At 38.3% G+C, this 12,576-nt stretch overlaps 1 protein-coding gene across 1 annotated transcript in view; it reads right to left on the bottom strand.

Moving 5' to 3' along the window:
* Positions 1-3,798, bottom strand: part of MTA3 (metastasis associated 1 family member 3) — a 300,754-nt gene extending 296,956 nt beyond the window's left edge. Inside the window, exons 1-2 of the mRNA XM_064414387.1 lie at positions 3,688-3,798; positions 3,505-3,590 (exon numbers count right to left, since the gene is read on the bottom strand). The gene's annotated coding sequence lies outside the window, so the exon portion shown is untranslated. The remainder of the gene's footprint in view (positions 1-3,504; positions 3,591-3,687) is intronic.
* Between the last annotated feature and the right edge of the window lie 8,778 nt (positions 3,799-12,576).

Raw genomic sequence — 12,576 nt, 5'->3', positions numbered from 1 at the left:
CTGAACGATGTAATTTACTATAGCCTTTATCTTCACACTAGCCATGTCAGGAACAATCTGTGGATATCCTAATCTTTCCCTTTCTAACATTATAATCTCCTCCTCATTAATCAAAAGAGAAAAAACAGAGAAAGACTTGCAAAGCTGTTCTGTGCTTCCTGTTCCATGTTAGCAGTTGCTAAGTCACTTGGCAATACTAATAAGCAGCCAAGCTTTTCTGTTTTATTTGAAGTTTTCTTTTAATTGTGATCCCTCTGTTAATTTTCCTCTGTTGCTTTATTATGCATCACAAGCTTCTTCACTTCCTAGTTTAGATCCAGTTCTTTATTACTTCTTGGCATAGCTTGCAACACCTTACCTCAGTGCCCCATTTGTGACTGGCATATGATGCTTTATTGAACTAGACCAATGTAATGTGAATGCAAATGATTCATTTTCTATCACTTCTTAAGATTCGTGTTTTGCTTTTGGAAATGAGAGCAGTTTGGAAGAAGTCTCATTATACCAGATGGGACACTTACACAGATCAACCTTTTCTAACTAACATTAAAGTAAGGCCTGTTCAGACATGAAGCTACACTGCATGAGATTCAGAGGTCCCTTCCAATATACAGTTTTCTGTGACTCTTATTCCAAACCTACTCCTTTTTTGGCTCATTCTCATGCCTTAACACTAAATCTTTCTTTTCCTACATGCATGAAGTCTTAATAGGAGTATGGGCCCACATACTGTTCAAGGGCTACATTCACAGCACAGCAATTCGTGTTCAAATCTTCCCTGCCCCCAGCCTGTTCTCTCCTGTTCCACAGGAATGCTTGAAATATCTGCCAGAGATTACTCAGTGGCTTGCTTTCTCTTTCTTGATGCACCTTCACTTTGTACAGAGTACACATCAGCAGCTGAGACAAAGGTCTACTTTCTCCCAGTTGAGTGTCTTCCCCGCCACCTTGTGCATCAGGTCCTCACCCTCTGGTTTGCTCTTTATCCTCTCCCAGGGGAATACTCAACTACTAGTGTAGTATATAACAGATTGCAGAGGAAGAGATAGTACTGTTACTCTTTCTTTGTTTTTAACGAGTTACTTTAACTGTTTCATTTGAATGGTGCATGCATACACACTGTGGTCTCTGTTTAAAGGGAAAAAATAAGTCAAGAAGAAAAAATTCCTCACTCCCATGTCTTCCTTCTAGGTTTACAGAGGAAACCAAAAACTTGTTTTCACAGCCCCAGCAGACTACAGGCTGATCATTTCTCTTGCATGGTCCTAAGTCAGCAAAACAATACTGATAACCGGTTTTAAACCTCATTAACACACATGAAGAATAACATGTGGTTTATTTGCCATGTAAAAATTAGCTATAAAGAGTAACCTCTGCATGCACACAGGAAAAGTTGCCACTAATGAAAAGAGGAATTTCCCCCATCTATCAGAACATGCCACATAGGAATAGCAATTTCTTCTATCTAGATACTTCCTCACAGTCACTTCTGGGGAGAGAGCAGTATTGTCTATTTATGTCCTGCAAACACCAAAAAACCTGTACAAACACCAGCAAACATGGGGAATGAAGGAGATTCTGCAAGGTTGTGGCTTCCACTGCACCATGAGATTCACAGCTCTCAGCAGGTCCAGATGAGCTCATGAGAAGGCAAGAGTGACACCTCTCTACCTCTGCAGACCCTGCCCAACACTTATTCCACATCCTTCAGAAGAAGGGCTGTTCTGCACACAGGGTGAGACAACCATCTCCTTCTCAGCCTTTGGACACTACTGCCAAAGCTGACAACTGAGATCATGGTGAAAAATAAAGCTGTTGCCCAAAAGCTTAACAAAAATATCTGAAATAAGTATTAAACACCCTTTTTTTCCTGATTAATTTCTTCAGTACAAACAACCAGATGCAGAATTCGAAGGAATGTGCGAGAACATAAGTGGGAAGCAAATGAGTGAGCAGGGTGGTATTACCATGCCCCAAAGTGAGTGTTATCTCTGCACTATGAAAGAAGTTAAAAGTGATACCTGTCAGCTATGGAACATTTGCTGTTTGAAGAAATAAAAGATTAAATAGCTTCATGAAATGCCAGAAGAGATGAGTAATTATTCAGTGAGGCACCTAGACCAGATTAATTACAGCTCGGGAAAAGAAATCTTGGTAAGGATGTTTCTGCAAGATGGCAGCACTGAAGGAAAGCCTTTATGTTCTAGTAACCAAGAGAATAATAATAACAATGATATAAATAAGAAAACCTATCACAGTAAGAACAACAAAACAATAAAGCAAGAAAACTCCCCCGAAACCACACAAGACAGGAAGCATTACTTCATGAAGAAGGATCCAAGAACTATTTATCAGTATCCGTCTTTCTGCTTTAAGCCAGAGCATCAAGCTCATATATTTTAAGGTAATTTTGAGATCGTATTTTTAATAGAATATTGAGTATTAATCTTGCCCTTAAAATAGTGTACCAAAATATATAAATAACTGCAGAGTCTGTTACAAAAAGCTTAGATACAGAAACCATGAAGGGAAGAATTTTGTGTGTCATCAAGAAGATATGAAGAATACCATTCCCTCGAAATTTTAGAAGAAAAGTATTTTTATTCCTCACTCCCCCCATTGTCTCATTTCCATTAGGTATAAGATGATGCTAAAAAAAGTGATTTTTTTCTGTGAGGGAAAATCTGTTGTTCATAGAAATCTCTCTCTCTGGAGGTATGAAGATTATTTTGAGAAAATTACATTAATCTCAATTGCACTGACTGACAATTACAGTCAGAGAAGCCCTATGTCACCATGTATTAGATCAAAGAAAATACCATACACTTCAAGCTTATCAGATTCCTCTACTCAAAATTAAGCATGCAGTTTCCACAAACTTTTTGGTCTTATACAAGCAATATCAAAACATGGCATGACAATTTCTTTAAGAACAACCCCAACAGCCTTTTGCTTCTAATGAAAATAAATACTAAAGTCAAGTATTCAATAAATACAAAATTTATAGTTAATAATACCCCAATTACTGTCAATTTACTGTCAATTTAACTTTTCAGCTGTACTATATCACAGAGCATGAATATCTTAAAGGTAATACACTTTTAATACCTTTGCTTGTAGAGATAGAAAATTTGCTTTGGCTCATCCAAAAATCCATCCCTATGCTCAGTCTGCAGACAAAATTCATCTTTTCAGTTCTCCATATCTAGTTGCAGTTGACTAACAAACTATTTCACTGTGATGCGTTCAGAGTTGCTTGGATCTGATCCCACACAGATGTCGTGCCCTACCTTAGCAGGACAGTTTAAAACCCTTTCATTTTAAACTCTCCAGTTTTAAACTCTCCCTCCTGGGTGTGCACTGGCAGGCCCAGGCCCTGGGATCCCATCCTGCAGCCATATTCATATGATGGGCTCCCCTTGTGCTTTCAGGTCTGAGGTGGAGCTGGTCACCAGCCTCAGCCCATGGAAATTACCAAACCCAACTCAGAAAGTCTCCACGTACCTCTAGAAACACACAAGCTCCTCCAGCACTGCTGTTCCTGGCATGAGGAAGGACTTTCAGCAGGGAACCACAGCAGGAAATACTGCCTGCAGGAGGAAGGAGAGAGCAGAACCAGCCCCCAAGCAGCTAATGAGGACAACACACAGCTGACACTCTCCACAATGCTGAATGGGCATTTATTACCTTGCTGTCTTGCTCAGACTGGTGTAATTTCCTCAGCCCAGCACTGCTTTGCCCATCCTTCCACTCCTCTTCTTCTTTGAGAGAAAATCCTAGAAGTGTTACTCTAACAACTGAAGGAAAAAATCCCTCTGAAAGCCTGGTGAAATCCTCCTTTTTAAAAGAAAGAAAAATTAATTCATTATCAGAAGAACAAGCTTACCCCTCCTACAGTCACAGTTATTCTTTTATCTGCATGTTATGCATGATTTTCAATCCTTCCCACTCCAAGTGTTCATTCCTTGGAAGGATAAGAATATGTAGTTACTCTGTATTTGCAAAATGTTTGGCACACGTGGGCTTGGTCCTATTTGGTCCTTAATCTCATCATTATAATAATAAAAGTTGAACATTCAGAAATGATACAAAATAATTATTAGTCAGAAGACTGTTTGTCAGGAAACAAACCCCAAAAATAGTCTTAAGGTCTGTGTTTAAAAATCTTTCTTTCCTAGCAGTCAAACTGTGAAAGTTAGACTTTGCAGTTCAGTTTTAGGTGTGAGAATTGCCAATTGTGCTGAGAGCAGTCTGGCAGATAACTTAGGATGCATCACACCTGTGTTTGCAAGAACACGTTAAGCAAGCCTAGTTTTCTTCCTTTGGTCTGAGAAAATATTTTTACTGCTTAGATATGTAAAGAAATTCAACAATTACAATTAAACACTTTCCATCTTTTCTTCCAGTTAGAAGTCTAGCTATTGGTCCACATCAAGATTTTTGCAGGAAATATCTGACCTCCTTAGATACTGTCATAATTCTCTTAGGGAGAAAAATCATTAATCGTTAAAAACACACAAGAAGAGGCTGTAACCTCTTTTCCAAGCAGATCTCTTTTTATAACATTATAAAAAAATTCGTTATTTTTCTAACATTAATCCACCCTATATTTATAGTAATCCTTTAAATTTATTTTTTTCTTCAAGGATTTTCTTATTAAAAAATCTTATATTTGTTTGCCATTTCAAAATCATACTTATGGGAATTCACAATATTTTGAAGTTCTCATTCTAAGATAATTCACAAACAAGCTCTCCTTGTGGTTTTATGCCCTGTTTTGGCAGCTTTTTCTGCCTTTCTATGCTTATGCAGGTAGGTGGATTTTTGCCTTCAGCCAATTCTGCCTTGTGACAGCATGAGGTGGGTTCACAGCTCTGTCAGTAAATTTGACATTGAAAAAGGGACAAAGCCAAAAACTTTTTCACCAGTCACACTAATATTTTCATTAGATTAAAGAAAATTCTTATTTATAGGCATTATTAGGACAAGATTAGGAAGAAATCAAAGAATTTCAAAGCTATTCTACTGTGCTGTGAGAAGTATCTTCAAGTACAAACAACTTTGGAGAATAGTATAGACAGTTTAATGGCTGGTTATAGGATCTAAATTTGTTTGGTGCTCTCCAACAAGCACTTTCAGCTGAGCAGTCCAACAGGGATTTGCCTGTGCTAGCCAGTCAGTATGTTTTAATATGAAGCTGTGAGTAACACACTGAACAGCTCCAGGTAGCTCAGGCTGTGTCCTGCTTGAGGTGCTTTGCTCCACACCTTCCTTTTCTCAGCCAAGAATATTTACAAGGATTAACAATGACTAATAACATCATACAACACTTCACATTCAAGCAATGGCTGATTGACTCAGCCAGCAGGAACTGTTTGTCATTGTTTTCCTGTGCAGCTGCCTGGCCACATTGCTCTCCTGAGGTGTTGATGCTGTGTAGGCAGGTGCTAACAAACAGGAATCTACTGCAATTTCCTTTGAGTAAACTGAAAATTATTAAATGAATACAATAAGAATGAGAAATGTTAGTGATACTGGAACAGCTATATTTGGCAATAAATCTACCCTTAATTGCATGTTATTTGCTAGTGCTCATTGGCTTAAGGCAGTTAGCTGTCTCTACTTTGTGTTTCTAGAAAATTTCTGCCCTGGTGAGGCTTCTCAATGATACAGATTATATAGGGCATCTTCTCAATCAGTTGTAATTCTGGTACCAAGTACAGTTCAGAAATCTATCAGACACAAGAAGTCTCTCTTCTAATCAGAAGTTTTGATGAAAGAGTCTGGCTCATTTAGTCCTATATGATTATTTTTGTTAAAGAAAATGTCTTTGCAGACAAAAAAACTCCTGCAAGTGCAAATACAACCTAGGTGTGAGCATGTACTCCAAAGCCATGCTTGAATTACTAGCATGCACTGAGTCTGTGCTGCTTCTGTTGCCAGAATCTCTAGAGAAATATCTTGCTGTTGCTGGTATTGCTCTAAACCACTTTGAGAGTGCTTTGTTAAGAAGACAAAAGTTCAAATCCGCCTCTGGGAGACTGTGGCAAAAGCCATCTCCATTTTCATGTTTTTCAGCACTCCATGAGGTAGAATTTAATCCATTATTAAAATTCTTTTTAAACTATTGTTTGTTTGGTTTTGTTTTTTTTTTTCCTGATGATTTTCTGAAGGGTAAAATGTCCCCTAGAAGAAATATCATCAATGTTCTCTTTGCGGTACTAATCTGGTCCTTTTTAGTCATTTTATTTCCTTTTCTTATAAATTAAATTTATTTGCAGAGACAGAACTCTTCAAAGATATTCCCAGAAGATCTCTGGTTAGATTATACCACTACTTCAAACGATAATGAATCTGTTTCTGAAAAACAAATGTTTGTCTCTTCCAAATTGTGCCTTGAGTTCCCTAGAGCTTTACAATTCAGTGAGCATTAATGTTACATAGCACAAATAATGGGACTTTTTCTGAGAAGACAGGATGCAGCTGCTGATGCTTAATTAAAACTTATAAGATTTGTTGTGTTGCTTTGATCTGTTGGTTTGGGTTTTTTGTTTTTTTTTTGTTTCTCCACCTTTTCAGCAAAGGTTCTGTCAAAGCCTAAATGTATGCTGCTTGTTCATCTCAGTGAATGTCATGCATAGGATGTGTCTCTGAAGCTTTTGAAAGAAAGGACAATTCCTTCAAGGTGAAAACATTGGCATGTTTAACTGTTTTTACATTATATTTTTAGATCCATGTTAACAGCATACCCAGCTTATATATTCAGATGATTTCAAGAGGATGACAGTGCCATAGTTTGTACACACAAGTAAATGTACCTGGAGGAGTTTAAAAAGCATTTGGAGAGAGCACTTGAAGACATGGTTTGCTAGTGAACTCAGTTCTAGGTGGACTTGATAACCTTAGAGGTTTCCTCCAACCTCAATGATTCCGTGTGTGCCAAAAGCCATAAAACAGGTCCATATACCTCATTTTAATGAACACCATTCATGCAGGAAGCCTATACCACACCATATGCAATATGCAGCATCCTACAGAGTACTGATACAGACATTGGGCAAGACAAGAATTAGTCAGAGGCAGCAAAAGATGCTGCTGGAATGGGTCAGAGTCTATACTGCTGCATGATCTATAGCAACAAGGACATAGTTTTCATAGCTTCACAGAAAGTGACACAGGACAAAGACATGGTTTGGCATAATGTGAGGAAAAGAGGCAAACCAAATCAGAAGAAAGGCAGAGAAACCTGCAGCTCTTCCTCTCCTTTCTGTCTTTTGCAGAAGACACAGATGTTATGTGCATTTGAGCATGGGGCAGAACATCTCAGCGAACAAAGGCCAGGGGCAGGCTGACATGCATGAACTAGGGGCAGTTAGAACTAGCTTTACCTTGTCTTTGTACCTAATGGAAACTACTGTATAACCATTTATCTTTCAAGATTTGTATAGATTATTGCCACTTAAATTAAGTACCAAATAGATTACTTTTCTACCTGTCAGATTAAAAATATTTATGGCATGCTGTAGGGAGGAGCATGACCATGTTGCCTTTGTCACCTGGAAAGCCAATTGGGCTGCTGTGCAAAGAGATGGCTGGTCATGGGAGCTGATGACTATTGCTAGAGGAGCACATGGGACAAACACCAATGGCTTTCCAGGATTCAGCTGTCCCTGACCTGCTGACAGCTATCTCCTCCCAGGGATGGCAAGATTCAGCATTACCTGCAACACTGGCAAACCTTGAAACAAGAGCTATGAAATCAGGACAGAAATTAATTGCACCCTTTGCTCCATCTAAGCAGCTACAAGCTTCTAGAAGTTGGAAGGTCATTAGCAATAAATAATGCAGAGGATGGAATTTTTAAAAAGGATATAATGTGCCTGAGAGCTGATACCATGCTCATTACTGATTTCTGCCAAAATTGTGTGTGTCTTCATAGATGAAAGTAGTCAAACGCAAGATCGTAAGATCTTGATTTGAGCTGGCATCATTTTATGTGATATTTTCAGTCTGAAAACAGCACAGATATGTTACACATTGATGCTTGTGACTGGCAGGTTTTAACAGGAGCAGAGGAACTCATCTACTCATCTCTCCATTTGGATTTATCTCAAACCTGCTGTGGAGTCTGACTCTCTTCTTCATGTTACTTGCCATACAACATAGATTTGATTTAACCTCTATTTCAGGTTTGAGAAAGGTTTGAGAAATATAAATTTACCATGCCTTTCTCTAAGAAGGACATTGTCCTCTACACTCCTCATTCCTCTGCCCCAACATCCTGCTCAGAAATCAACTCTTTTGACTTAAAAAGGACAGTCCCTACTACTGTGTAATCTGTGCCACAGAAAAAGAGCTATTTGATTTATATGGAACCATTTTAATTAAAAATTGTAAACATTGTGTTAAAGGACATGTCCTCATTCTGAGGCATTTTAACTCCTTGTTTTAAATTGTCTACTTCTCTGCCACATAATTGTCAGCAGAATTCTAACACACCATTTTAAAATGAAAGGTTTTATTTTTAAAATTATGGCACAAACTTGATGAGGTGGAAGGTGGCTGTGTAGTGAGAACAGCTGAACCGATGCATTATGAAAAGCATTAACATGTATGTAGGAAGATTAATAATTCTGTAGGTCAAGCTTAGAGTTAAGATGATAATTTGCTGGCAAGGTAAGCATTTTAATAAATGAAATAATTAAAATTCTTTTCTAGCACAGAGAAATAGATGTATACCTGCGAAGTGTGTATATGACAGCATAGAAGTCTGGACTTTTGATGGGGGAAATTTTCAGAGTTCAAGCAACACCCAATATTTATCTAGCAGTCTGAGCTGCTATGTCATGTTTCAAAGTTACAGCTAAAAAAAAGTAAAAGCCCTTATTCACCAGCATTTTTTGAAACACAATATGGAGAGACCCTGAGAATGTACAGGCAAAAAATTGATTCAAGGGATTGCATTAATCAGGAAAAATCTGTCTTCCTACTGAATGAGGCAGACATGCTATCTAGCAAACTGTTTAAAAGTATTGCTTAGGGACTGCTTGTGCTATATGAAAGCTGTTCAACTTCCTCTTCCTGCCAAAACAACTTCATTTTGATATTTTCACAGCCACGGTACTTGTTGTTTCAATTTGTTCCTTATTCCGAACCTCCTTCAGAACAAGGTGATTACCTTTCAGATACCTGAAGAGACACCTTCACATTTTCAGTTTCACTTTGCTTACAGTGAACTGGTAAAAAAAAAACATATCAAAACAAGTGATCACAAGTGTTTTGGGGGTTGTATTTAAAAGAACAGGAAGACATAAACTCCTTTATGAGACAGCTCAACCTTTTACATTGAAATTCAGTCGCGTGTAAGAAATCTAAACACACATGACAGGTCCCTCGGGAAGTCTCAAGGTGGTGTGTGTTGCTTGTGTAGGGGTGGAAATGTGTGGGTAGATGTTGGCATTACCTACTCAGTTTTTTAAGTTTCTGATTGAAATCAGACAACCAGACAAACAAGATGCAAACCAGAGGAGCTCTCTGAAAGATTCAAGATCATCTTCTAGAGGGCTGGTGGGCCAAGTGGACAATCACAGAGACTAAAAATTGTCATCAAAGAAACAAATCTGCCACTGGTTTATTTGACTGAATACAGTGAAAAGAAACCTTGGACTTTCTTTTCAAAGAAATATGCTTTTATCTAAGAAACCTCTACTTTGCTTCCAGAAAGAACAAAAGCAATATTTGCTTCCTGGTTAATGGTGGCAAAGGCAACATTATTCAAGTCTTTACTAACTGTATTCCTATTTTAGTCCTCTTTAGGAAGCTTTTTATCAGACAGAAAGTCAGTCATTGCACAAAAGAGCAAAAAATGACAAATGCTAAGTAGAATCATACTCAATACTATTGACAAAATATTCAGAATTGCAATTATTACCTTTCATTAGGATTCACTTACAAGCATCCTTAAGAATGCATGCTCTGTAATTCTTCCTCATAATGAGGAAGAAGTTCTGTTTGTCTTGGGACTTTTGGACCTGGAATTACAGAGATGATGAAACCACAAGGTTTGCAATAAAGGGCTTAGAGCTGGCATCAGTAAATAACATCACCCCACACCAAAAATAAGTAGCTGAACCAGAAATTTTACAGACCAGATCCTCAAGACTTCAGGGCTCTGTATTCAGATGGCCAATGCTGCAATTAGGATTTAAGTTTTGCTATCTAGGCTGCTAGGTGAGACCTTGGTTTCTATCTGCACTCATCTGCTGATACTAACTGAGCATACCTCCAAATGATTTTATCATTCTATGTGGTGAGGTTTTTTGGAAACGTACCTTCTGTATTGGTGCTGAAGTGGGAGCTGATAGCAGGTGTGTGTATATTAATATTTGGATCCTACCAGGACAGCTTTTGCAGTAGCCCATGCCCATTTCTTATGCTGTATCTCAGAGTGTTTAAAGCTGGCTCTTTCCAGATCCATGCTGAGCTGAAAGATGGGATCAGGGGCTGGTCTGAGTTACCCCTTCCATCTCCATGAATACATGCAGTGTGGGTGTTGCACCTGCAGCACCAATTGTTTTGTTCTGCAGATCTGCTCCTATTGCACTGTCCTACATGCTAATACATAGACATCTGTAATCTTGGAATTTATTTTAGCCACTATGCAGACAGAGGAATGGGACAGAAACACAACTTGGAGTTGTTTCATCACTGAGGAAAGTGGGAATAATGTGGCTAAAGGTTTCTCCTCCAGGAGATATAACCCCATGCTTATCTAGGTCTGCATTCAGCATGACCCTATTTTCAGTGCTGGCTGCTGCACCACGCCATGAGGTGGCACCAAGGTGTGACTGAGGCTCAGAGGGCAGTTCTGCTCGTAGCTGCTCCTCTCTGTCCTGCACTGTCCTTACTCCTGTGGATGATGGAGGGCACAATAGTTTCCCAGGGCGCAGCTCTGAGGTAGCCAGAGAAACAACTCTTTTGTCTCTGGTGCCTCCTGAAGTTAACAAAGTAGCAATCATCACAGGGGTCTATTCCAGCTAAAAGAATGCTGGGGAATGTAGCATTCAAAGGGAAAGGTAGAATTTTCCAGCGGAGAAGGCAGGGCAGAATGAAGCAGAATGTAAAATGCAGAGAGAAATTAATTCATCTTTCAGCATGCAGTATACAATGGTAGCAATTGCTACTTGTACATTGAGCTCAGGGCAATATATCACAAAATTCATTTCTCTGACCTTGTGCACATTTCTTTCTTATGAACTAGGTCCTTATGTTTGATTCATAAAAGCACAAGGGAAGTGCAGAATATTCAACTGTATGAAAGCAATGTGTAGGACAGACTTTGCTGTCAGATGAATGATGAAACATTTGCACAAAGATGAATAAATTAGATTTGTGCAAAACAGTGGTCTAATAGTTTGAGAAAAGTATGTGGGAAATATTAAGTTTCTTATTCTCTGGCTACCAGCATGCTATTTGGGCACTTTCTGTAGTAAATAGGACAGTTCTGGTGCTGGTAGTGGTTCTGATACTTACTCCTATGGAATCTGTGAAGCCTATAAGGAATGCATCTCGTATGTACAAAGGAATTATGAATCCTGCGTATTAGGGGTAAAACCGGGGCAGAGCCGATGTTTTACTCCAAGCATCAACATTTAATCTTAATGCCTTCCTTCCTTCCTGGGGAAATAATTATAGTATGAATATAATTCAAAGCCAGAGGAAATCAGTGCTATTTGTCCAAATATATTAACTTTTGGCTAGATTGTGTGGCTGCAACCTCCTGTTTTGTGGAATTAAAGCATTTAACAGCTAGGGCAAGTTGGTTCTTAAAGCAATACCAGGTCATGACAAACTGGGACAACTTTTAATGCATCCTGTCATATATGGGATGGGTCCCTATCCACTCAAAGTCCTTTCTCTTTTCCCTTTTTTATTAAGTATTATTTATTTATGCGTTGCCAATGCAACCTTGTGCATCAATGATGATATAGGTAGCCTAGATATCTACATCATCCACTGTGTTTTTTTGTGTGACTGCATGTAGACAGATGGTTAAGGGCTTTGGAAATTCCACCCGGAACACTGTCTCTAGTCCTTGGCTTTGTTATTTTTAAAATGAAATCAGAAAGCCTATTAAAACTTGAAATGAGTACAACTTTTAAATGAAAAGAGCTGCCAAACAGCCAAGCAAGGCTCAAAACGTATTTTGCATTTGAATGCACAATGAATTAGCAAACCTATCCAGATAGGTATCTAGTATTAGATATCTATTATCTTATTTTTTGACATCACAGACATCTAAATCATTCACATTCTCATTAACGTAGTTAATGTATTAAACCAACGTATAGAAGAAGATTTAAAAAAAACAACCAACAAACCCAACCATCAAGTCACACATCAAAAGGGGAAAGCTGCAGGAAATTTACTTGAAGACAAAAAACTTATAAATCCCTTTGCTATTTTTGATCATTTTAAGGAGTATAATAAAGAATTTCCCTCCCTTTTCCTACTTATATCTAAACTAACAATGTAAAAGATGGTGAGTAGAATTGCCATTTTCCAATATGATGACAT

This window comes from Passer domesticus, chromosome 3 (genome assembly GCF_036417665.1).
Source record: "Passer domesticus isolate bPasDom1 chromosome 3, bPasDom1.hap1, whole genome shotgun sequence".
In the NCBI taxonomy this organism is placed as follows: domain Eukaryota; kingdom Metazoa; phylum Chordata; class Aves; order Passeriformes; family Passeridae; genus Passer; species Passer domesticus.
Note: the sequence above shows the minus strand (reverse complement) of the source record. Positions and strands in the feature narration are given on the sequence as shown.